The 26,041-nt window shown below is 38.7% G+C and overlaps 1 long non-coding RNA gene across 10 annotated transcripts in view; it reads right to left on the reverse strand.

Moving 5' to 3' along the window:
* The window catches only part of LOC105486157 (uncharacterized), a 171,993-nt gene that overhangs the window by 15,874 nt on the left and 130,078 nt on the right, over positions 1-26,041 (reverse strand). For 9 of the 10 annotated variants that reach the window (XR_011621008.1, XR_011621010.1, XR_011621012.1 and 6 more), the window contains one exon: positions 9,991-10,124. This is a non-coding gene — a long non-coding RNA (uncharacterized lncRNA). Of the gene's footprint in view, positions 1-9,940; positions 10,125-26,041 lie in introns of all 10 variants that reach the window. The other variant, XR_011621007.1, reaches the window with a different exon arrangement.

Genomic DNA, 26,041 nt, shown 5'->3' on the forward strand with positions numbered 1-26,041 from the left:
GAAGAAAGTGGCCTTGAAGAATAAAGAATCTTTTTGGTTGGGCACGGTGGCTCACACGTGTAATCCCAGCACTTTGGGAGGCAGAGGTGGGTGGATCAACTGAGGTCAGGAGTTCGAGACCAGCCTGACCAACATGGCGAAACCCCATCTCTACTAGAAATACAAAATTAGCAGGTGTGGTGGCACATGCCTGGATAAGCCTGTGATCCCAGCTACTCAGGAGGCTGAAGCAGGGGAATTTGTTGAACCTGGGAAGTGGAGGTTGCAGTGAACCAAGATCACACCATTGCACTCCAGCCTGGGTGATAAGAGCGAAACTCCACCTCAAAAAAAAAAAAAAAAAAAAAAAAAATTCTTTTAGTGTATGTTCAAAAAAGGCAAGAGACTCTTGGCAGCTGGTGATGGCCAGCAGCCAGTAGAGAAGGATTAAATAAGCAAAGCCATGGAAACTGTAATGTGAGGGATCGGTGACAGGAAAAGTATGATGAATTTTGTTTTTTTTTTTTTTAAGAAATGGACACTTTTCAAAAGAAGACATACATGCGGCCAAAAATTATTTAATAAGCTCAACATCACTGATCATTAGAGAAATGCAACTCAAAACCACAATGAAATACCATCTCATACCATTCAGAATGGCTATTAGTAAAAAGTCAAAACATCACAGATGCTTGCTAGGCTATGAGAAAAAGGAACACTTATACACTGTTGGTGTCAGTGTAAATTAGTTCAACCATTGTGGAAGACAGTGTGGTGATTCCTCAAAGACCTAAAGACAGAATAAATACTATTCGACCCAGCAATCCCATTATTGTGTGTATACCCAAAGGACTAGAAATCATTCTATTATAAAGACACATGCACATGTATGTATGTTCACTGCAGCACTATTCACAATAGCAAAAACATGGAATCAACCCAAATGTCCATCAGTGATGGATTGGATAAAGAAAATGTGGTACACATACACCATGGAATGCTATACAGCCATAAAAAGGAAAAACATCATGTCCTTTGCAGCAACAGGGGTGGAGCTGGAGGCCATTATTCTTAGCAAACTAACACAGGAACAGAAAACTAAATACTGCACGTCCTCACTTATAAGTGGGAGCTAAATGATGAGAATACATGGACACATAGAGTGGAACAATACACACTGGGACCTTTTGAAGGGTGGAGGGTAGGAGGAGGGAAAGAATCTGGAAAAATAACTAATGGGTACTATGCATGCTTAATAGCTAGGTGAGGAAATAATCTGTATAACAAATCCCCATGACACAAGTTTGCCTATGTAACAAATCTGCACTTAAAATAAAAGTTAAAAAAGAAGCATTTAATGAAGAAGTCTTCTTGCAAGGTGCTTCATTACCCCCACACAAACCTGTAAGGCAGGTATTATTTGCATATTTTATATAGACGGCAGAAGGCCTTATAGGTAGGGGAGTTTGGGATTGATATTATAGAAAGCAGAGACCTATTGTAGACCTTAAGCAGGAGAGCAGCAGTTGAAAGTGGTGTTTTAAGTAAGAGGAGAGACAGCCCAGTCCCCACTGAAGTATCCATTAGAGTCACAACCTTGAGAGGATAAAGGGAATGAAAAATCCGAGAGGCATGTACAACGAATAAAGTCCAGGTGTTATGAGAGGCCAGACAGAGTAGATGAAGAATGAGGAATTGACTATAATAGTAATGGATCTGGTCTAGGAGAAAAAAAGAAATGATATCAACGACAAACATAAAAAAAAATAGTTGGTAAAGGAAATCTATAATGAATACGTTTGGTTTGGGAAAGTGATGGGACACTCACGTATCAATATCTTAAAACTTCTGGAAATATGAGTCTATGGCATAAGTGAAAGATTAGGACTGCAGGTAAAGGTTTAGAGAATATTCACCAGGGTAATGGAGGGACTCACAACAGTAAATCTAGAATATGCCTAAAATTCATCTGGTTAAGGAGTAACAAAAGAGAGAGAGAAACAGAATAGATAGAAAGCATAGACTCACTAAAACATAAAGAGGGAGAATTTCAGTGATTAGGGCTGTAGTAAGAGGTACAGTTATTAAGACAAGGGGATTTTCATTATCCATAGAGAGTAAAATAATCTATGTAGAAAACCCGAGACTCAACTGAAAAATCTCACAGGACTAATAGAGGCATCCATAAGCCACTTACATATAAAATGAAAATATAAAAATCAATCGTATTCATTTAAATCTGCTAAAACCAATTAGAAAGCAAAATGAAAAAAATGATCCTCTTCAACAAGTAATATAAATATAAATACTTAGGAATAACTTTCATAAGCACTGTTAAAAACGAAAGACAGTAAATATGCTAATTTCTCCCAAATTAATTGATAAGTGGAATGCCATTCCAAGAAAATTTCCAGTGGAATTTTTTTTGTGGGGAAACATGAAAATATGATTTTAAATATCACTGAATGAAGGAACAGCCAGCAGAATAAACAGACAACCCACAGAGTGAAAGAACATCTTCACAATCTATACATCTGACAAAGACAAATATCCAGAATCTACAACGAACTCAAACAAATTAGCAAGAAAAAAACAAACAATCCCATCAAAAAGTGGGCTAAGGACATGAATAGATAATACTCAAAAGAAGACATACAAATGGTCAACAAACATATGAAAAAGTGCCCAACATCACTGATGATTAGGGAAATGCAAATCAAAACCACAATGCGCCTGTAATCCCCGCAGTTTGGGAGGCCAAGGCGGGCGGATCACGAGGTCAAGAGATTAAGACCATCCTGGCTAACATGGTGAAACCCCATCTCTATTAAAAATACAAAAAAAATTAGCCGAGCGTGGTAGTAGGTGCCTGTACTCCCAGCTACTGGGGAGGCTGAGGCAGGAGAATGGCGTGAACTGGAAGGCGGAGCTTGTAGTGAACTGAGATCACGCCACTGCACTCCAGCATGGGCGACAGAGCAAGACTCCGTCTCAAAAAACAAAACAAAAGAACAACAACAACAAAAAACACAGTGCAATACTCTTGTGGCCCATTTTCTGAGTATACCAGTTGGGTTTTTGTAGACTTGCTTTATTTGCTCTCTTTCCAGATATTTGTTCTATGACTTGAAATTCAATTATTCTGTGACTACAGGAAGCTTTTAACTAATTTAGGTTGAGATTTTCTATATTTTTCTGTTTCTCTTTTCATCATTGAGAGTAAATTCTTAATTTAACCTTTATTAAGTGTCTCAGTTTGGGAATCTTGATAGAGACTGTTTCTAACACAGTGCCATTTTTAATGGGAGAGGATACTTAGAAAAGACAAGAACTCAGGAAATACATTAGGAAATACTTAGGTCAAGAATGGCTCAAAACATCTGGAAAACAAACTTTAAAAAATCTATATTTGTTTCTTGTTATGATTCAACATTTTCCTAATCACTCTTTTTCTCTGAAGAAATGAAAATCTCAAAAATGCCCACAATGTAATATAATAATTCAGTGCAAGCAAGGTGGAAGTCCTTGGCAACCATTTAAGTGAAAATCATTTCCAAGGAGCTCAAGTAATACTGTCCATCAGCCATACCTCCTATGAAGGGATTTTGAAATCTGACTCTCAGGGTTATTCCCTCGGGAGCAGATTAGTCACAGGATGATTTTTCAGGAGATCTTTTCCTCCCACAAAAGCTTGTTTAAAAAAGGGTAAATGAAGAGGAAACCCCATACATCAAGGGTACATGTTTATGGAGATTAGTGTCTCAACAGAGAGAATCTTAAATTGGCAAGGCCAATGCTGTTTAATTTCAGAAAAATCTTATGCCTTTCAGGAACAAAATATGGAGGCATTCATTTTTTTTTCTTTCTGAAGATTTCTCTTTCCTATAGTTTTCAGCGTGAACCATTAGTTTTGTGCTTTCTGTTTTTCCAGGGGAAAATGGAATGATGAGGAGAAGGGCAAATCTAGCAAAGTACATGTCAATTGTAACTGAAATTTTATTTTTCTGTGGGTGACTGTGAGCTGATGCTGTGATATAAAGGGCATTTTACAGTTATGAATTTTTCTTACTGAACTAAATGATAACATAAATACCACAAGGGCATTTATTCAAACCCAGGTTTGAAGTCATTCGGGTTATCAAAATAGCGAAGGTAATATCTGTGGCCTTTCCTTTGTCTCACAGTGTTGGTTAGCTGTTATGCAGAGTGAAAAAATAAGGGTAAGGGTTACATCTTCTGGGTGATAGTTTCACTAATGAAAATATCAAAGACTGGATCTCCTGGACAAAATCATGAAGAATTTGCTTATCTTAGTGTGCAGACTTGTGCTTGCATTTCCTTCATAATTACTATTTGAAATTATGAGTAAAATTTAGAAGAAAAACTTCCTTGAAAATATTTGGGGCACATTTACAATCCTTATCCCTATGGCAGTTTATGGGCTGCAGACTCCAGGCAGATAAATATATGTAAATGAAATCACCTAGAAGAGGGGACAGCGTGCTGGGGTTTGTGAACAGGAGAGAGTGAGCATCACCTGACTGGCTGCACCGCTGGGAGTCTGGCCGCTCTTGCCACATGGAAATGAGGTCTCTTGCTTGCCAGTGACCTTTTGCTAGAGAATCCCCCACTTTGGATTTTATGTAAAATTTATTGATTTTAAAAGGTTAGCAATGAGTGAAAACTTTAACATTTGGTGGGCCAAATACTCTGAAGGCTAAAGAAATCATAACTGCAGGCAAAATCTCAAACATGAGCTATCAATTTTCATCAAAAATATAGACATTCCACACTTGTCCTCTGTAAGCAGAGGCTTTAAAAATGGAGCATTTTCTAGAGAAAAACATCTAACGATGACAAGATCAGAAAGTGATAGAGCAAATGTAATTTACGAGCCTTGTTTAGATTCTTATTTAAACTATCTACAAAGAAAAAATGAATTTAGAAAGGACATTGGTTCGATATGAAGGAATTATTAATGTTGATAGTTCTGATAATAAGATGGTAGTTACATAAGAACATTTTCATATTTTTAGAGATACATGCTATGGTTTAAAGGAAAGAAATGAAATGATGTCTCAGATTTACTTTAAACTTCTTCAGCAAGAAATAAAAAAGAGGATACACAGGGAAAAAAGAAAGCATTTGATAGAAAGGTAAGATATGCCATTTCTGTCAATGCGTCTACCATAATAATGATGTCTTATCTCAGCCTTTCCTCCTAATCTCCCTTTATCTTCTCTTGCATTCTGTGATTATTGGTACCTTGAGCACATACATCTTCTCAAAAAGACTCTGAATCTTCTCAACCAAGGCCAATGGCTTGTCAAAATCACTGATCCTGCAGATTGTCAGGAAATTAACAGAAACTGTGAACTAGAAGAAGTGTTGGAAACAGGAGTGAGGTACAAAGACAAACAAGGTATAAGCCTTGCTGTGCAGGATTTTGTTGTCTAGAGGGAAGATGATGTAAAGCAAAGAACTGTGATAGAGTATAAGATAACTCTATTAGTTTGCTGTATTAGTTTGATTGGTGCATTATTTTGCTAGGGCTGCTGTAACAAAACATCACAGCTGGTAGCTTGAAACAACAGAAACTTATTCTCTCACAGTTCTGGAGACCAGAAGCCCAAAGTCAAGGTGTTAGCCAGGTTGGTTCCTTCTGGAAGCTCTGAGGGAGTATCTGTTTTATGCCCCTCTCCTAGCTTCTGGTTGTCGCCAGTAATTTTTGGTGTTCCTTGACTGGGAGATGCAGCACCCCAATTTATGTCTCTGTCTCATATGGCATTTTGCCCATGTGTGTCTGTGTTCAAATTTCCTTCTTCTTATGACACTAGTTATGGGATTAGAGCTCAACCTAATCCTTATCTCAACTCTTTACATTGCAAAGGCCCTAGTTCCAAATAAGGTCACATTTGCAGGTACGAGGTGTTTGGACTTTGTATTAATCCGTTCTCATGCTGCTAATAAAAACATACCCGAGACTGGGCAATTTACAAAGGAAAGAAGTTAATTGACTCACAGTTCAGCATGTCTGAGGAGGCCTCAAAAAACTTACAATCATGGTGTAAGGGCACACAAACATATCCTTCTTCAAATGGTGGCAGCAAGAAGTGCCAAGAGCAAAAGGGGGAAACCCCCTTACAAAACCATCAGTTCTCATGAGAACTCATCAAATTACCACGCACCAGGTCTCTCCCATGACACATGGGGATTATGGGAACTACAATTCAAGATGAGACCTGGGTGGGGACACATCCAAACCATATTAGACTTGAACATATGTTCTGGGGGACACAATTTAACCCAAGAGAGGCAGGCAGAGAGAATGATGATAGCAGAGAGAAAGGAGCAACTAGTAGCTTAGGGGAGGAAGGAAGATTGTTTAGGGAAAGTGATATAAGAGCCAGATCTTGCAAAAGATAAGTAGGTGTTTGCCACATAAAGAACAAGAGAAGATCATTTCAGACATATATCACAACACATGGAACAACATAGCTACCATTAGAGGAATAAATCAAAGTTTTGTGCAGTGAAACATAAGGCATGTAGCATTGGCGCTCCAGGGAAAGAGGCTGGAAATGCAGGTTGATATCAACTTGTAAAGGACTCTCAAAACATGCTCAGCAACTGGTCTTCATGAAGTAAATAAGAACCTACCAAGGTTTTGCTGCCAGAGAGGTGTGCAATCTGATTTGTGTTTTAGAAAGATGCCTTTGAGCAACTGTGAGACGGACTGGAGAAAGCAGAGAATAGCTTGGGGAGATCACTTGGTTCCACGGCTATTGCAGTAGTTCAAATAAGAGAGAATAAGAGCAAAGGCTAAGGATGTTGAAGGCAGAGTTGGTCAGACTTAAAAGAGGAAGGAGTGAAGATTTGCTGAATTTCCTGGATTAGAAAACTGGGTAGATGACAAGGTTATCATTTATAGCAGAGACAGAGAATGTAGAAATTTTGGTCAGAAGATAATGGAGCAGTTATGATCACATTGAATTTGAAGTGCTGGTGGACATCCATGTGGAGTATACAGGTATGAAGGTGTAAAAGGATCTGGAGCCTTAGTTTGGTAATGATTGTGAATTGTCCTGAGGGCATTAAATTGATGATGAAGACCTTGGACTTGTCTGTGATTGACTTTTACTCTTTCCTTCGGTAAATGGGTCACTACTTGCTCTTGGGTGTTTTCACGTATTCTGCCCTATTTCTAGGCCCTCAGCTATGAAGTAAGATTGACGCTGTAGTGTAAAAACCATGAGCACTGGAGCCAGTTGTGCTTGTGGTGAATCCTGGCTCTGCTCCTTTCTATCTATTGGGCAGCAAACTTTTCAGAGTCTCTATTTCTGTCTATAACATGGAGTATAATAACCCCAAGCCCCATAAGGTCATAGCCTTTGGGGCTTTCCAGCACTGCCACCTCACAGGTGGATCCCTCCTCCTTCCTGCAAGTATTGGTATTGGCTATGACACATCAGTGCATTACTGAAAAGTTACTGTTTAGGCAGTGCCTTAAAACTCCTACAAGATGCTTCTGTCTGTACCTGAAGATTGCAAGTCCAAGATTTTAAATTCAAGACATCATCAGAGGCTTAGAAAACCGTTGTTGTTGCACTGAAAGGATCTCTTATCTCTTTGAACTCCAGAGCTGATAGATCCTTTCTCAGATGTAAAATCAAAACTTGCAGTTTGCTGAATTACTTTGTAGGTTTAATTCATAATTTGCCAGATCTTTCATGTGAAAGTTATGACATCAAACAGAAACGAGTAAAATCCCAGGAATTGGAAGGTGGACATTTTGGAAATTCAGATGAACACGAGTGCCTCAACCTTCCAACACTAATGAGTTTCCCTCCTCCCTCTCTGCTAAGTTATTCTTTCATTTCCTAAATAGCTCAAATGACCTTAACTATGCTGGTTGCCTTACAATTGAGAAGTCAGTTTCATGTCATAGCCCATCCGTAACACTCCTCATTGCCAACTGACCTGTAGCTGGAGTTCAAGTCCATACCTCAGAGAACTTGTGCAAAGTCTACCGTATGAGAAGAAGACTTAGTTTAAAAGAATTATAGCTGCTGCTGCTGTATTTTTAGTAATGTATGCCAAGGATGCACACATACCTGGAGGGTATGTGTGAGAATATAATGTAAAAGCACTAGACTCACTTTGGTAAAATCAGTCTGCCTTGACTCACCAGTATACAGAAGCCATGACCTTTAATAAGTGATTCACATACTCAGGGAACTTTAAATAAGGGTAAGGGGGATAAAAAGGCCCCTGTGATAATACCCCAGGCATGTAATGTAAATCCTCCTCTTAGTCTTTCAGAAAGAGGCCCGAGGCCATTGATTAATGTAATCACACCCCGAGGGCAGAGAAATAACTAGAACTTTGGGGGCTTATTGGCTCTGAGCTGCTGACAGTTCTTAGGAGTTATGAGAATTCCCACTGAATACCTTGGGGATTATTTTTATCCAGAACACCACTGTGGTCCATCAGTGGTGGGAACTTGCATGGGTCAAGTGATTAAAACTTTTGGCTTGATTAGTTTTCATCGACACGCAGAATATCTGTCATGCTATTGTAGATTGTTCCTTTCCAGGATATATGGCTGGATTATACATACGTGGCAACCGCCAGAATTCCTCCATTTGCTTCCTGACCTATGGAGTTAGAATTATTTTGACGAGGAGAAGCAGTGAAAGCCTCTGAAATTACCCTTACTTACCAAAATAGTAAATCAAAATGATTCCTCAACCTGGGAAAATTCATAGAACTTAGTATCACCATCAAAAATTTCAATAAATAAAGGAAAGATGCAGAGGTAGTTATTCTTGTACATCCACATTTCGTTTACCTTGTGAAGAATACATATGGATTCTTGAAAAGTATAGTGGACTAATATAAACTTAGTCATATGGTGACCACAATTGCATCTGCTGTTTCAGATGAGGTTTCCTACCACAACAGATCTATATTACTCCCAGCACTTGCAGGCAACTATCAATCTAATGTAACTTTTTTTCTTTTTCCTCTGCTCTAAAAATTAAAGAACACCAGAAGCATTTTGCTTTTTCTTTTGCAAGGATAGGAGCATATCTTTACTGTTTTCCTCAGGGTTTTGTCAATTCTCAGTACTCAGTCATTTGATCTGCAAGACACCATTTATCTCAGTATTCCAAATAATGTTATTATGATCCAATATATTGATAACATTATGGTGATTAGACTTGGTGATTAGGAAGTTGCAGGTATCCTATATGTCTTAGTAAAACACTTTACAGAGTAAGAATAAACTCATGAAAAGTTAGCTGTCTTTCACATCAGGAAATTTTCTGGATATCCAGTATTCTGGGGTAAGTTGTAATATCCTTTTCAAAATGAAAGACAAATTGCTGCATCTTGAGTTCGCTATCACCAAGTCTAAAGCTTTTTGGTTTTCTTTGGATTTTGTTGGCAATGTTTACCATATTTGAGTGTATTGCTCAAGGACTTATGGCATAACCTATGAGGTTTCTAGCCTTGATGGCACTTGAAACAAGCCTCTTCAGTTTGTTTATGTTGTGTGGAGGAAGCTCTGCCAATTGACCTTGATGATCTAATGTTTCCTGTGGTCCTTGAAATGTCTGTGAAAGATCACAATGCTTTATTTGGTCTGGGCTTGACCTAATGGAAGAATTGCAGTGAAAGTCCCTAGGGTTTTGGAACAAAGATATGCTTTGTTTGCCAAATAACTACTTTCTTTTTGAGAAATAGCTTCTGAATTGCTATAAGCCAGAACCTCTTACCCTGAGTCCTCAAGTAACCATCTGAACTGAACCGCCCCGCACAAAATGGGAACTATTTTATTCATAAAGCCTTACATTTGGTTATACCCAGCAGTGCTTTATCATCAAGTGGAAGCATCAAGATGGGACCTGAGTTGGACTTAAGACTTAATTTAGTTACATAATCACATAACTCATACTTGCACTGCACCAACTTCTGCTGTATTTCCATCTTGTCATCAGCTGATACCTGTAGGCAAATGTGGAGCTCCACGTGACCAACTGAAGAACAATCTGAACGTGGCTTTTGGGTGCTCTCACCTACATCCCAAAGCAAACTGCTGTAGCATTTCATTTCCATTCACCGGGTGGTTCTGAAAGATACTGAAGCAAAGAAAATTATCCCTCGCACTGGGCAGAACTTCCAGGAGTGCGTCTGATTCATTGTTATGTCTGGACTGTCAGAGGCTTGAATCACACTGATTGAGAAGCTGTGGATAATGCTTTGGTAGAAAGAATAAGATTGGAAGATTCATGACAATGAGATTTAGGAAGAGTATGATGTGTGTAAACTTCTCAAAATAGGATCAGACTGGGAGAACAGTTGTGTCCCATGTAAGTGTTCACCAAATGTCCCTACATGCAGAAGGCAAAAATCAGTAAAGGCACATAGGATCTGACAACACTATCAGCCACCTTGACCTTAATAACATTTGTAAGACACTGTACTCAATGGTTGCAAAATATGTACTCTTTTTTAAGTGCACAGGGTACATTATCCAAGAAAACCATATTCAAGGAGATACAGTTAAAGAAATTGAAATTCTACATGTTTTCTAACCATTTTGGACTTAGAAAAAATGTTAATAACGTTAAAATGTGTGGAGAAAAATCCAAATATTTGGAAAGTAAACAACATATTTGTAAATAATCTACGAATAAATGGAGAAATCTTAAAGGAAATTGGAAAATACTTTAAACTGAAAGATAATAAAAATATAATAACTCAAATTTATGTGATGTAATGATAGCAGGGCTTAGAGGATAATTTATACCTTTAAATGCTTATATTAAGATGAAAAAAGGGTGATGGGTTTGAAGATGGCCAAATAGGAATAGCTCTGGTCTGCAGTTCCCGGAGGGATCGACACAGAAGATGGGTGATTTCTGCATTTCCAACTGAGGTACCTGGTTCATCTCATTGGGACTGGTTGGACAGTGGGTGCAGCCCACGAGGGTGAGCCAAGCAGGACAGGGCATCGCCTCACCTGGGAAGTGCAAAGGGTCAGGGGATTTCCCTTTCCTAGCCAAGGAAAACCATGACAGACTGTACCTGGGAAAAACAGGACACTCCTCCCAAATACTGTGCTTTTCCAATGGTCTTAGCAAACGATGGACCAGGAGATACTATCCCATGCCAATCTTGGTGGGTCCCACACCCACCAAGCCTTGCTTACTGCTAGCGCAGCAGTCTGAGATCTAACTGCAAGGCAACAGCCTGGTGGGGGGGAGGGGTGTCCACCATTGCTGAGGCTGGAGTAGGTAAACAAAACAGCCTGGAAGCTCCAACTAGGTGGAGCCCACCGCAGCTCAGCTAAGCCTGCTGCCTCTGTAGACCCTACCTCTGGGGGCAGGGCATAGCTGAACAAAAGGCAGCAGAAACCTCACAGACTTAAACATCCCTGTCTGACAGCTCTAAAGAGAGCAGTGGTCCTCCCAGCACGGTGTTTGAGCTCTGAGAACGGACAGACTGCCTCTTTGAGTGGGTCCCTGACCCCATGTAGCCTAACTGGGAGACACCTCCCAGTAGGGGACGACTTACACCTCATACAGGCAGGTGCCCCTCTGGGACAAAGCTTCCAGAGGAAGGATCAGGCAGCAATATTTGCTGTTCTGCAGCCTCCACTGGTGATACCAGGCAAACAGGGTCTGGAGTGGACCTCTAACAAACTCCAACAGACCTGCAGCTGAGGGACCTGACTGTTAGAAGGAAAACTAACAAACAGAAAGGAATAGCATCGACATCAACAAAAAGGACATCCAAACCAAAACCCCATCTGTAGGTCACCAACATCAAAGACCAAACATAGATAAAACCACAAAGATGGGGAGAAATGAGAGCAGAAAAGCTGAAAATTCTAAAAATCAGAGTACCTCCACTCCTTCAAAGGATGGCAGCTCCTCGCTAGCAACAGAACAAAGCTGGATGAAGAATGACTTTGACAAGTTGACAGAAGTAGGCTTCAGAAGATCAGTAATAACAAACTTCTCCAAGCTAAAGGAGGATGTTCAAACCCAATGCAAAGAAGCTAAAAACCTTGAAAAAAGATTAGACGAATGGCTAACTAGAATAAACAGTGTAGAGAAGACCTTAAATGACCTGATGGAGCTGAAAACCATGGCACAAGGACTTCGTGATGCATGCACAAGCTTCAGTAGCCAATGTGATCAAGTGGAAGAAATGGTATCAGTGATTGAAGATCAAATGAATGAAATAAAGTGAGAGGAGAAGTTTAGAGAAAAAAAGAGTAAAAAGAAATGAACAAAGCCTCCAAGAAATATGGGACTATGTGAAAAGACCAAATCTACGCTTGCTTGGTGTAAACATTAAGGGTAGTCAGGGAGAAAGGTTGGGTTATCCACAAAGGGAAGCCCATCAGACTAACAGCGGATCTCTCTGCAGAAACCCCACAAGCCAGAAGAGAGTGGGGGCCAATATTCAACCTTCTTAAAGAAAAGAATTTTCTACCCAGAATTTCATATCCAGCCAAACTAAGCTTCATAAGTGAAGGAGAAATAAAATCCTTTACAGACAAGCAAATGCTGAGAGATTTTGTCACCACCAGGCCTGCCTTACAACAGCTCCTGAAGGAAGCACTAAATGTTGAAAGGAACAACTGGTATCAACCACTGCAAAAGCATGCCAAATTGTAAAGGCCATCGATGCTAGGAAGAAACTGCATTAATTAACAGGCAAAATAACCAGGAACATCATAATGACAGGATCAAATCCACACATAACGATATTAACCTTAAATGTAAATGGCTAAATACCCCCAGTTAAAAGACACAGACTGGCAAATTAGATAAAGAGTCAAGACCCATCAGTGTGCTGTATTCAGGAGACCCATCTTATGTGCAGAGACACACATAGGCTCTAAATAAAGGAATGGAGAAAGATCCACCAAGCAAATGCAAAGCAAAGAAAAGCAGGGCTTGCAGTCCTGGTCTCTGATAAAACAGACTTTAAACCAACAAAATCAAAAGAGACAAAGAAGGCCATTACATAGGTAAAGGGATCAATTCAACAAGAAGAGCTAACTATCCTAAAGATATATGCACCCAATACAGGAGCACCCAGATTCATAAAGCAAGTCCTTAGAGACTTACAAACAGACTTAGACTCCCACACAGTAATAATGGGAGATGTTAACACCCCACTGTCAATATTAGACAGATCATCCAGACAGAAGGTTAACAAGGATATCCAGGACTTGAACTCAGGTCTACACCAAGCAGACCTAATAGATATCTACAGAACTCTCCAACCCAAATAAACAGATTATACATTCTTCATAGCACCACATCGCACTTATTCTAAAATTGACCACATAGTTGGAACTAAAGCACTCCTCAGCAAATGTAAAAGAACAGAAATAACAACAAACTGTCTCTCAGACCACAGTGCAATCAAATTAGAACTCAGGATTAAGAAACTCAAACAACCTACTCCTGAATGACTATTGGGTACATAACGAAATGAAGGCAGAAATAAAGATGTTCTTTAAATCAATGAGAACAAAGATACAACGTACCAGAATCTCTGGGACACATTTAAAGCAGCATGTAGAGGGAAATTTATAGCACTAAATGCCCACAAGAGAAACCAGGAAAGATCTAAAATCAACACCTTAACATCACAATTAAAAGAACTAGAGAAGCAAGAGAAAACAGATTCAAATGCTAGCAGAAGGCAAGGAAGAACTAAGATCAGAGCAGAACTGAAGGAGATAGAGACACAAAAAACCCTTCAAAAATCAATGAATCCAGGATCTGGTTTTTTGACAGGATCAACAAAATTGATAGACTGCTAGCAAGACTAATAAAGAAAAAAAGAGAGAGGAATGAAATACATACAATGAAAAATGATAAAGGGGATATCACCATCGATCCCACAGAAATACAAACTACCATCAGAGAATACTATAAACACCTCTACACAAATAAATTAGAAAATCTAGAAGAAATGGATGAATTCGTGGACACATACACACTCCCAAGACTAAACGAGGAAGAAGTTGAATCTCTGAATAGACCAATAACAGGCTCTGAAATTGAGGCAATAATTAATAGCCTACCAACCAAAAAATGTTCAGTACCAGACAGATTTACAGTCGAATTCTACCAGAGGTACAAAGAGGAGCTGGTACCATTCCTTCTGAAACTATTCCTATCATTAGAAAAAGAGGGACTGCTCCCTAACTCATGTTATGAGGCCAAATCATCCTGATACCAAAACCTGGCAGAGACAAAACAAAAAGAGAGAACTTTAGACCAATATCCCTGATGACCATTGATGCGAAAATCCTCAATAAAATACTGGCAAACTGAATCCAGCAGCACATCAAAAAGCTTATCCACCACGAGCAAGTTGGCTTTATCCCTGGGATGCAAGGCTGGTTCAACATATGCAAATCAATAAATGTAATCCATCACGTAAACAAAAGACAAAAACACATGATTATCTCAATAGATGCAGAAAAGGGCTTCGACAAAATTCAACAGCCCTTCATGCTAAAAACTCTCAATAAACTAGGTACTGATGGAATGTATCTCAAAATAGTAAGAGCTATTTACAAGAAACCCACAGCCAATATCAAATTGAATGGGCAAACTGGAAGCATTTCTTTTGAAAACTGGCACAAGACAGGGATTCCCTCTCTCATCACTCCTATTCAACATAGTGTTGAAGTTCTGGCCAGGGCAATCAGGCAAGGGAAGAAATAAAGGGTATTCAGTTTGGAAAATAGGAAGTCAAATTGTCTCTGTTTGCAGATAAAATGATTGTATATTTAGAAAACCCCATCATATCAGCCCAAAATCTCCTTAACTTGATAAGCAACTTCAGCAAATCTCAGGATACAAAGTCGTTGTGCAAAAATCACAAGCATTCCTATACACCAATAACAGACAAACAGAGAGCCAAATCATGAGTGAACTCCCATTCACAATTGCTACAAAGAGAATAAAATACTTAGGAATACAACTTACAAGGGATGTGAAGGATCTCTTCATGGAGAACTACAAACCACTGCTCAAGGAAATAAAAGAGGATAAAAACAAACGGAAGAACATTCCATGCTCATGGATAGGAAGAATCAATATCGTGAAAATGTCCATACTGCCTAAGGCAATTTATAGATTCAATGCTATCCCCATCAAGCTACCAATGTATTTCTTCACAGAATTGGAAAAACTACATTAAAGTTCATACGGAACCAAAAAAGAGCCCGCATTGCCAAGACAATCCTAAGAAAAAGAACAAAGCTGGAGGCATCACGCTACCTGACTTCAAACTATCTACAAGGCTACAGTAACCAAAACAGCATGGTACTGGTACCAAAACAGAGATATAGACCAATGGATGAGAACAGAGCCCTCAGAAATAATATGACACATCTACAACCATCTGAGCTTTGACAAACCTGACAAAAAGAAAAAATGTGGAAAGGATTCCCTGTTTAATAAATGGTGCTGGGAAAACTGGCTAGCCCTATGTAGAAAGCTGAAACTGGATCCCTTCCTTACACCTTATATAAAAATTAATTCAAGATGGATTAAAGACTTAAATGTTAAACCTAACACCATAAAAACCCTAGAAGACAACCTAGGCAATACCATTCAGGACATAGGCTTGGGCATGGACTTCATGACTAAAACACCAAAAGCAAAGGCAACAAAAGCCAAAATAGACAAATGGGATCTAATTAAACTAAAGAGCTTCTGCACAGCAAAAGAAACTACGATCAGAGTGAACAAGCAACCTACAGACTGGGAGAAAATTTTTGCAATCTACACATCTGACGAAGGGCTAATATACAGTATCTACAAATAACTCAAACAAATTTACAAGAAAAAACAACACCATCAAAAGTGGGCAAACGATTTGAACAGACACTTCTCAAAAGAAAACATTTATGCAGCCAACAGACACATGAAAAAATGCTCCTCATCACTGGTCATCAGAGAAATGCAAATCAAAACCACAATGAGATACCATCTCACACCAGTTAGAATGGCAATGATTAAAAAGTCAGGAAACAACAAATGCTGGAGAGGATGTTCAGAAATAGGAACACTTTTACACTGTTTGTGGGAGTGTAAATTAGTTCAACCATTGTTGAAAACAGTGTGGCGATTCCTCAAGGATCTAGAACTAGAAATACCATTTGACCCAGCGATCCCACTACTGGGTATATACCCAAAGGATTATAAATCATGCTACTATAAAGATACATGCACACGTATGTTTATTGCAGCACTATTCACAATAGCAAATACTTGGAACCAACCCAATGTCCATGAATGATAGATTGGATTAAGAAAATGTGACACATATACACCATGGAATACTATGCAGCCATAAAAAAGGATGAGTTAATGTCCTTTGCAGGGACACGGATGAAACCGGAAACCATCATTCTGAGCAAACTATCACAAGGACACAAAACCAAACACTGCATATTCTCACTCATAGGTGGGAACTGAACAATGAGAACACTTGGACACAGGGCAGGGAACATCACATATCATGGCCTGTCGTGGAGTGGGGAGCTGGGGGAGGGATAGCATTAGGAGAAATACCTAATGTAAATGATGAGTTGATGGGTGCAACAAACCAACACAGCACACGTATATCTATGTAACATACCCACATGTTGTGCACATGTACCCTAGAATTTAAAGTATATTAATTAAAAAAAAGATGGAAATGGGCTTAAAAATAAGTGAGATAGGCTTCTATCCTGAGAAGCTGGGGACAAAAGAGCAAATTAAAACCAAAGTAAGTAAAAAGAAAATAAATAATAATAAATGCAGAAATCATTGAAATAGAAAATAAATAATAGAGAAAAATTTAAAAGCTAAATTTAGTGCTTAAAAGTTCAACAAAATTGATAAGTTCCTAGTAGGATGATTAATTGAGAGACAGAATTCAATACTAGGAATAAAAGAGGATTTTATTTATTACTGCAGTTAATTTATAAATCAATCTGTGAATAATTTACATCAAAATAAAATGTATTCTTTTATCCATGAATATAGCATATTTTTCCATTTTACTTATTCTTTAATATATTCCAATAAAGATTCAATATTTTCCTAGATAGATTTTATTATGCTTATTTGTAAATACCTTTAAAAATGTTTTGGTTTGTTGCTGGTATATATAAATGTAATTGATTTTTGTGATATGATCTTAAACACAGCCACTTCGCTAAATTACCTTACTGATTTTAAGAATTTGCCATGAATTTTTTGGTGGGGGTTTTCTGTGTAGATCAATGTCACTCCTTGTGTGTTCCATGAACCAGTGCTAACTCGTAAACCAGCGAGTTCCTGTGATAAGATAAACTGTGACCAAAAGTTTAGAAACTTCTTAAGCAAGTTGATGGAGCAAACATATATCTGCTGAATCTAATAATAAAAATTCTAGTTTGTATGTTGTATGTCTTTTTAAGATTTTCCTTCTCTATTAACTCATTTCTATTGTATTTTTCAAAAGTATTAGTCCGTGACAAATTGGAAAGAAAACTGGCCCTTCATGAATAGTTTGAGAAACACTAATGAGTAGACAATACCATCGCAAATAATAAAAGTTTTGTTTCCTTTCAATGCATATATATGTAATACATACATAAAATATATCATACATAATATAGTACATATACATTTTTCTTTTTTTTTTTTTTTTGAGACGGAGTCTCGCTCTGTCGCCCAGGCTGGAGTGCAGTGGCCAGATCTCAGCTCACTGCAAGCTCCGCCTCCTGGGTTCCCGCCATTCTCCTGCCTCAGCCTCCCCAGTAGCTGGGACCACAGGCGCCGCCACCTCGCCCGGCTAATTTTTTGTGTTTTTAGTAGAGACGGGGTTTCGCCGTGTTAGCCAGGATGGTCTCGATCTCCTGACCTTGTGATCCGCCCGTCTCGGCCTCCCAAAGTGCTGGGATTACAGGCTTGAGCCACCGCACCCGGCCCTTTTTTCTTTTATTACTGAATAACCTGGGGTCTGCAGTACAATGTTGAATAAAAGCAGTGAAGATGGCTTAATCATTAATTTTCAACATTCAGAATATTGTATATTTTTGTTTCATTTGTAATAAGTTTAATTAAATTTCCTTCTATTCCTAGTTTTCTAAGAGGATTTATTGTGTATTTTAAAAGTTGTTAAATTTTATCAAATGCTTTAATGCTTCTATAAAGATGATCATATAATTTCTCATCTTTTTTAAAAAAAGTTAGTGCTGTCAATTATGTTTATATATTTTCTAAGGACAATCCCTCCACCCTACATTGCGGAGATAAACCCAATTTTTGTACAGTACTGAATTTTCTTTATTAAAGCTTTATTTATAATGTTTCTATTTTTGTTTAGGAGAAATACTGGTCTATACTTTTGTGTACTTTCTTTTCTCATGCTTTCTTCACTGATTATTTAGCATTATCCATGATGGGCAGTGTTCTAGATGCTATGGATACAGCAATAAGCAAAGTAGACAAAAAGCTCATGAACTCTTGCCTTCATGAGATATACCATCTAGTAATAGAAGAAAAACAATAAATAAGCGATAAATATATAATGTTAGATGCTATTAAGTGCTGGGGAAAAAAGAAAATAGTTAAATAATTTACTAACTTTGTGATCTTGGGCATTTTACTTAATCTCTCAAAACTTCTGTTCCCTTGTGTATGAAATAAAGACAATAGTAATGTTGTTATAAGTTTGATGTGAGAAGTAAATTAAGTGTGTAAAACACATAGGACATCATAGATATCCAATAATTGTTAGTTATAGGTTATACTATTTGATTACAAGTTTTTAAAATGAACATTAAATACGAAATTATTATAGAGATTAGGTTATGACTCTTCATATAGAAATAAATTCTGCAGCTCCATAGGTTGCATGCTAAGAAAGTTGTTTATATTCAGAGAATGTAGTGTTAGTGTCTTAGTGTTTTAAGGACTTTCTTTGTGGGAAGCATTTTAAGCAATTTAAACTGATTTTAAATCTCTAATTACTGAGAAAAAATTCAGGTAATTATCTTACAACATCTATTCACATCTTAAGGAATAGAATTTTCTAACTCACTTTTGCTACTACTTAAAAATGTATGTGGGCTGGGCATAGTGGCTCAAGCCTGTAATCCCAGCACTTTGGGAGGCCGAGACGGGCGAATCACGAGGTCAGGAGATCGACACCATCCTGGCTAACACGGTGAAACCCCGTCTCTACTAAAAAATACAAAAAAACTACCCGGGCGACGTGGCTGTGGCGGGCGCCTGTAGTCCCAGCTACTTGGGAGGCTGAGGCAGGAGAATGGCGTAAACCCGGGAGGCGGAGCTTGCAGTGAGCAGAGATCTGGCCACTGCACTCCAGCCTGGGCGACAGAGCGAGACTCTGTCTCAAAAAAAAAAAAAAAGTATGTGTGTGTGTGATGAGGGAGAAGGCAAACATAAAGAAAGACAAAATAGAAAATGAAAGAGAAAGTTTGTTTCTATTTTCATAAAAGTGTATGATCTTATCCCATTTATTTCTGGTGCTCTGACCTGGAGGCTTCATACAATTTTCAACTCATTATGAGTAAAATATATTCTTAATGTGTATGTGTTTACTTTCCCTCCAGCATTTTTGAGGTATGACTGACAAATAAAAATTATATATATTTAGGTACACAAGTGATGTTTTGGCATACATACACACTGTGAAATGACTGCCACAATCAAGCTAATTATCACATTCATCACCATGCATATTTATATTTTTTGTATGGTGAGAACATTTAAGATGTACTCTTTTACGAAATTTCAAACATATATTATTATTAACTATAATCAGCATACTGAACATCAGATCTCCAGCAGGTATTTATCCTGCCTAACTAAAACCTTGTACCTTTTGACCAACATCTCCTTATTTTCCCTACTCTCAGGCCCTGGCAACCACCATTCTACTCTCTGCTTCTATGAGTTGGAGTTTTTTAGATTCCACATATATGTGAGATCATGCAATATTTGTCTTTCTGTGCCTGGCTTACTTCACTTAGCATCACATACTTGAGGTTCATCCATATTGTCACAAATGACAGGTTTAGGGCTGAACATATTTCATTGCAAATATATATTTCACAATATCTTTATTCATTCATCTATTGGTGGCCACTTGGGTTGATTTCATATCTTGGCTGTTGTGACTAATAAACATGGGAGTTCAGGTATCTCTTTAAGACACTGATTCCCCTCCCCTCCCCTCCCCTCCCCTCCCCTCCCCTCCCCTTCCCTTCCTTCCCTTCCCATCTAGTAGTGGGACTGCTGGATCAAATGGTAGCTCCATTTTTTTTTTTTTTTTTGAGACGGAGTCTTGCTCTGTTCCCCAGGCTGGAGTGCAGTGGCCGGATCTTAGCTCACTGAAAGCTCTGCCTCCCGGGTTTACGCCATTCTCCTGCCTCAGCCTCCCGAGTAGCTGGGACTACAGGCGCCCGCCACAGCCACGTCGCCCGGGTAGTTTTTTTGTATTTTTTAGTACAGACGGGGTTTCACCGTGTTAACCACGATGGTGTCAATCTCCTGACCTCGTGATTCGCCCGTCTCGGCCTCCCAAAGTGCTGGGATTACAGGCTTGAGCCACCGCGCCCGGCCGGTAGCTCCATTTTTAATCTTTTTTTTGAAACAGAGTTTTGCTCTGTCGCAGGCTGGAGTACAGTGGGTGATCTTGGCTCACTGCAACTTCTGCCTCCCAGTTTCAAGCAATTCTTATGCCTCAAGCTCCCGAGTAGCTGAGACTACAGGCACGCACCACCATGCCCAGCTAATTTTTGTAGTTTTAGTAGAGACCAGGTTTCACCATGTTGGCCAGGATGGTGTTGATCTCTTGACCTTGTGATCCACCCACGTTGGCCTCCCAAAGTGTTGGGATTACAGGCCTGAGCCACTGTGCCTGGCCTATTTTTAATTTTTAGAGGAACCTTCATAGTTTCCATAATGGCTGTGCTTATTTCCATTCCCACCAACAGTGTACAAGGATTCCTTTTTTCCCATATCCCTACCAACAATTTTATCTTTTGTCTTTTTAGCCATTCTAATAGCTGTGACATGATATCTCATTGTGGCTTTAATTTGCATTTCCCTAATAATTAGTATGGTTGAGCCTTTAAAAATATACCTGCTGGCCATTTCTATGTCTTCTTTCAAAATATATTTATATAGGTCCTTAGTCCATTTTAAAAATCAGATTTTTGTTGTTGTTGTTGTTATTGAGTTCTTACATATTTTGGATATTAACCCTTTATCACACGTATGGTTTGCTAATAGCTTCTCCCATTGCATAAGTTGTCTCTTCACTATGTTGAATATTTCCTTTGCTGTAGAGAAGCTTTTAAATTTGATGCAATACTATGTGTCTTATTTTGCCTTTGTTGCCTCTGCTTTTGGAGTCGTATCAATGCTAAGCACTCCTCCAGAAAGCTCCTAGAACTGATAAAAGAATTCAGCAAAGTTTCCAGATACAAGATCAATGTACACAAATCAGTAACTCTTCTATACACCAACAGCGACCAAGCAGAGAATCACATCAAGAACTCCACCCCTTTTGCAATAGCTCAAAAAATAAAAATAAAAAAAAATAAAACCCTTAGGAATATACCTAACAAAGGAGTCGAAAGACTTCTATAAGGAAAACTACAAAACACTGAGGAAATAAATCATAGATGACACAAACAAATGGAAACACATCCCATGCTCATGGATGGGTAGAATCAATATTGTGAAAATGACCATTCTACCAAAAGCAATCTACAAATTCAATGCAATCCCATCAAAATACCACCATCATTCCTTGTAGAGTTAGAAAAACAATTCAAAAATTCATATGAAACCAAAAAAGAGCCCATATAGCCAAAGCAAGACTAAGCAAAAAGAACAAATCTGGAGTGTAACCAACCACAACTCAGACAGTAACTTATTGTATGATTATGAACAGGTTAATTGCCTTTTTGTGTCTCTTCAGTTTCCTAATCAGTAAATTGAGGGACTGAACTGGAATGTATGGAACTTTCTGGGCTTATGATTCTATGATATGACTAGGGGCTAGGAGGGTTTAAAAATAAAACAAAATAAGACAACAAAACTTACAAACAAAACAAACTTTCCTGATGTAACAGCTCCCTGGCTTCCTCCTGTGGCATTTCTCTGCTCCCCTGCATGGTGAAGTTTTGAGGGAGAGTGGTCTATAGGGTGGTCTTCACTCCACCACAGACACTCATGGTTCCAATGGCTGCCATGATGGCAGGTCCCGCAGTCTCTCTGCTGCATACCAGCAGCATTTGATCATGTGCATTTTCTTCAAACACCCTCTTCGCTTGGCTTGCATAGAGCCATACTCTCCTTCCTGGATTTTCTCTTACTCACTGGAAATTTTTCTTCTCTGTCTTGTCATTGTCCCTGTAGATTCTTCCTTTTCTGACAAACATTCAAAACATTCATGGCTCAGTCTCTGTCTTTGTTGCTGTTCTTGTTAGTTCTTCCTTTTCTAACCAAACTTCAAAAGTTGGAGCACTCCAGGCTCAGTCCTAGTTCTACCCTTCACTACCTGCACTCTGTTCTTAGGAAGCTCTCATCTAGTCCCATGGCTTTACATGCTATTTATATTTTAATGACTTTCAAAATTATATCCCCATTATTGACATCTCTTAATTCTAATGTATGTCTAGCAGACATCTTCAAACTAGCCAAAATAGAACTTGTGATTTTTTACCTCAACCTTTCCTTTCTCAGTATGCTCCAACTCAGTAAATGGCACTATTTTTGACTTAACTGTTGAAGCTAACATTTTAAGACCTATCCTTAATTCCTCTATACCCCTCACATTCCAGATGCAATTTGTTATCTATCTATTGTCAGCTATCTATCTATTGCTACGTAATAAACTAAAACAAAATGTAGCAGCTTTTTTTTAAAAAAGTAATGTATTATTTCTCACAATGCTGTTGGTTGGCTGGGAGGTGCTGCTGGGCTCACTCACCTGGGCTCACTCATGGGGCTAATTCAGCTGATAGGTTAGCTAGGCTGGAAGACCAGGAAGGCTTCATTCACAAGTTCACCAGTAGGTGCCAGCTGTTAGCTGGAGTGTCTTGGTTTCTTCTCTTTTCTTTTAGATGACTCCTCATCCTGTAGTAAGCTAGACTGGCTTTCTGATATGGTGGTCTCATGGCAACATTTTAAGAGAGTAAAACTAGAAGCTGCAATATCTAAGCCCACTTCTCACTTTCTTTACTCAGCCTGTCCAAGCTGGTATTATCTAGGCTCTTGCCACAGCTCTTAGCTCACCCTGCTTCTACTCTTACTATCTACCCCCTCCACACCTCTCCATTCCTGGTGCACACATGCACATACACACACACACACACACACACACACACGTAACAGCCAGAGTGATCAGATCACATAGTTCCTCCTGTGAAAACCCTTCCAGTGGTTTTTTAGTGTCACTGGAACAAGATCTATCGTCTGTATAACAACCTGAGAGGCCCATGACAATTCAGTTCCTGTTTGTCTCTCCTTCATCCCTATCACTCTCCTTGATCATAATGCTCCTGGCCAATGAAGCTGAGATAGTGAAAAAAGTCACTCTGGTCTTTCTTCTGTTCTTTTGAATTTTTGCACATGTCAAAATCTTTTTAGCCTGTGGGTCCTTGTCTTGGATGTTCTGCATCCAGACATCCCCTCCATGGACTCGACACTTCATTCAGATCTTACCCAGCTGAAATACCAGCACTGCAGAGAGAATTTCTTCACTGTATCTAATGTCTGTTTTCTCCAGCCAGCCACTCTCTTACGGAATTATGTTTTGTTTTTTCCAAAGCTCCTTTCATCATCTGTAATTAACCTGTGCATACATTAATGTGCTTGGTTATTTCCATCTCTCTTCACTAACAAGTTATAAGTTCTACAAGAACAGGGACCTTTTCTCTCTTTTTGACCCTTATATCTCAAGCATCTTGAACTTTGTCTGGTATATAGTAAGGCTTCAATAAATATTCAGTAAAATGAATGAATGATGTAGTGTTAGGTAATAATTGCATATCTGCATTCCAGAATCAAAGTCACTTTCTCTGCTCTCAGTGGAGACAGCCCAGTCTTATGAATGGAGTGGTGGTGGGTATCAAGTTCTGCCCATTATTTTTCAAGCACAGTCAAAGCAAGTTAGCCTCTCCATGACTTGCGATTTGTTTCGTACAAGATTAAGTTTGAAATCCTCCCTTAGTATTTCAAAGGAATGATGTAAGGGTGAAATAAAATAATTTTTGAAAGCTTCTTAGACAAAACTCCCTGCAAACCAGACACTACGTAAGTACTTTCCATCTGCTCAGTCATTCTTAGTTGGAAACATGATTTTAGAGCTTGATAAATTGAACTAGAGAGCATGGGTTATATAGCCACTGCTCTACCCTGGATGAAACAAATTTAGTCAATAGGCACAAATATTGTGATACATTAGGTGCCTCAATATTTCTCCTGAATTTCTCTAGATCATTATCAAAATGTTTTAGGCAAAATAGCCCTTTTATCATGTGATCAGGAAAATAGAAATGAAATATGACAGCTTGTATTTAGACAGTACTTGAATTTTACATAATTTTTAAAGGCTTATCATTATTTTAAAAAGATGATGTACTGTCTGTTCATGATTGAACTAAGAATGTATTACCTATAATAATACTAGGGTCTATGTTCCAGTTACTGTGCAAAGGGCTTTATATATTTTCTTATTTTTACCCTCAATAACTCTTTAAAGTAGGTTTTTATTCTCATTTTAAGATAAGAAAACTGAAGCTTAGAATGGTAAATTAACTTGCTCAGAGTCATACAGTGAATGGCAGAATTGAGGATTACAACCAGAGTGGTCTGACAAAGCCTAACACCTACAGAGTTTAAGCAGAAAACATAAATATCTGAAGCCTTTTTTTTTTTTTTTTTTTTTTTTTTTTGAGACGGAGTCTCGCTCTGTCACCAGGCTGGAGTGCAGTGGCATGATCTCGGCTCACTGCAACCACCGCCTCCTGGATTCAAGCGATTCTCTTGCCTCAGCCTCCCAAGTAGCTGGGACTACAGGCACGCGCTACCACACCCAGCTAATTCTTGTCATTTTAGTAGAGACAGGGTTTCACCATGTTGGACAGGATGGTCTTGATCTCTTGACCTCGTGATCCACCGGCCTTGGCCTCCCAAAGTGCTGGAATTACAGGCGTATACCACTGCACCCGGCCTGTCTGAAGCTTTTATGTATAATACAAAGGGAGTTGCAGGCACTGTGGCCAAACTACAGAGTACAAGGCACTGCCAGGCATTTCAATTTAAATGAAACAACAATAACAACAAAAACACAACAGAACAGAACACAGGCCACCATTTCAACACCTTGGGGACTAGAAACTCTGTGAGATCATTGTCCATCTTTGCTCACCATTATATCCTCAGTGACAACCACAGTGCCAGCAGACATATTGTAGGTGCTTAATATATATTTGTTGAATGAATAACTTCAGAGCCTGTGATTGCACTCTTAAACACTGCTCTAACACTTACTCAATTTAGGAATAAGTTAAATATTCCATTTCCTCAGTCTAGGAGAAATGCCTTTGCTACTGACTTGGGGAATAAATTGCCTATCATTATGTCTTTGTATACATTCTAGCTTTTGTGAGAGAATAAAAATAATTATAAAACCTAATTTTAGGCTCTATAAAGGGCAATACTCAACTGCACTGTAATTTGACTAGGTACAGAAGCAAGACATCCTTCAGAGATGAAAGACTGTATTTGTTGTCAGGGGAACATTTCAGTTTCTTCTCTTCATTCCACTTTTAAAAGCAAAAGTCACAAAAATAACAGCAATCTATTGATTTATTAAAAGAAGCCAGCTATTGACTACTGAGGGTAGGCTCAATTAAAATTAAATTATTTATGCCACTTGCCAAAAGGATCAAATTTAACAATTTCTGACAAAAAATATGGTGGTGTTCTTCACA

The sequence above is a fragment of the Macaca nemestrina genome, chromosome 3 (assembly GCF_043159975.1).
Source record: "Macaca nemestrina isolate mMacNem1 chromosome 3, mMacNem.hap1, whole genome shotgun sequence".
Classification (NCBI taxonomy): domain Eukaryota; kingdom Metazoa; phylum Chordata; class Mammalia; order Primates; family Cercopithecidae; genus Macaca; species Macaca nemestrina.